We start from the raw sequence: 1972 nt of genomic DNA, 5'->3' as shown, positions 1-1972 counted from the left end.
TGTAACTTTCCACAATAAAAAATAAAAAAAATTAAAAAAAAATAAAGTCTGGACTAGAGTATTGAACTTACCCTGATGTAGGTAGAGATAGTGGCTCGAGTGTGTGGTGGTATAATATTGTATGCATGAGTCCCTATCATTAGCAATATTGTAAGTCAAGGTGCCTAAAATTTTTAAAAATTCGCCTTGTGATGTCAGTACCTAAATGAACAATGTATTGATGTTTATTGTTTGCCTTTTCTAACAATTGTGAGTTTCTTTGGATATTTGGACCTGATAACTAACATTGAACTATTCTGCTGCCTCTTTTATCTTTCTCAACACCCTGGGGTAAGGATTTGTGTTTGGATGCACATGTTGCAAATTGGAGTCCTTTAGTATGCTCCTTCCCCCCAGTTCTACATCTTTAATTCTGACCCAGTTTTGCTGTGATGCCTGAGGTGGCAGAGTGAGTCCTCTGGGAGGAAGCACCTGTGGTGACCTCTAATTCAAGCCAGTGGGTATGTGTGCAATTTGGGCACAGTCAGCCTGAATTGGCAGCAGGATTTGTTCTCCTCAACCTTATTCATAGACCCCCTGGAGACATTCTCTTGATAATAATTAACTGTGGCAGGCCATAGTGATAGGAGAGCAGGTGGGTGCTTGCCTTGCATGCAGCAGACCTGGGTTCAACCCCCAGCATGCCATATGGTCCCCTGAGCACAGCTAGGAGTGATCCCTGAGTCCAGAGTCAGAAGGAATCCCTGAGCACTGCTGGTGTGGCCTCCAAACTAAAAAATGAATAAATAAATTAACAGTGGTGATAATTTTTCATGTCAAAAGGCACTTTTCAATTCAGTATTTACTTTTAAAATTATTTTATTTTATTTTTGTTTTGACTTGCTTTGGAGGCCATTCCCAGTGGTGCTCCGAGCTTACTCCCAACTCTGGTGGGGCTCGAGGGATCAAATATGGGTTAGGTGCTGCTGATAAAACCCATGTCAGCTGCATGCAAGGCAGGTAGCTTACCCACTATATTGCTCAGGCCCTTTATCTTTGAAACAAGTTTTAATGGTTCACCTTATTTACCATGCTAAATGACACCCATTATTTTTTCTTTGTCTCTGCTAATTTTTGTTGGTATCATATTTCTTAGTTTTATTAAACAAACTACTCTTTAACATCAAGTTCATCTGTTTACTTCTCTGAGTTCCTGTACTGTTTTGATTCCTCTACTGTAATATGTAATATGTATGCATATACATATATATGTGCCATTTGTTTGTATTGTTATTACTACATTTTTTGTATTTTATCCTTGTTCATTTATTTTACAAAATACCCATAATTGTTCATTGAAGTGATATTATGTTTGCTGCTTTAAAATTTTTCCACTTATGCCGGAGAGCTAGTACAGGGATTAAGGGGTTTGCCTTATATGTGAACAACCCTAGTTCCATCACTAGCACCACATATGGTTCCCTGAGCACCCTCAGGAGTGACCCAAGAGCACAGAGACTGGAGTAAGCCTGAGCACCTATGAACCAGAGAAACAATAAAAACATCATTTGTCACAGAATTTCAACACCTAAGTAGATCTCTTAGTATTGATATGTTTATCTGCCTTTTGTTTGTCAAATTGAGATTTCTCTCAAACTCTGGATGAGGAGTGATACTTTTAAATTGGTTTCTCCCAGAAGACACTTCTTAAAAGGGGCAGGGAGTGCTTATGTTTTCTTAATGGCAGTTTCTTCTGACTCAAATGCAAGGGATTGCACTGAGGGAGGTTTACAGACAGAATCTCTATCTGATATGGAAGAACCTTTGATGTAGTGGATGACGTGGTCTAAGATCTAACCTCACTTTTTAAAGTTTCCTTTTCACTGAGATAGCTTTAGATTACACAAGTGTGTCTATGCTTTTAGATTTACAGTTTTGCGTTCTTCAGAGTATATGTCACTACACAACAGCCACCACTCAAGTACTGTATCTC

The sequence above is a fragment of the Sorex araneus genome, chromosome 9 (genome assembly GCF_027595985.1).
Source record: "Sorex araneus isolate mSorAra2 chromosome 9, mSorAra2.pri, whole genome shotgun sequence".
Lineage (NCBI taxonomy): Eukaryota > Metazoa > Chordata > Mammalia > Eulipotyphla > Soricidae > Sorex > Sorex araneus.
The sequence above is the reverse complement of the archived record's forward strand: the minus strand, read 5'-3'. Positions refer to the sequence as shown.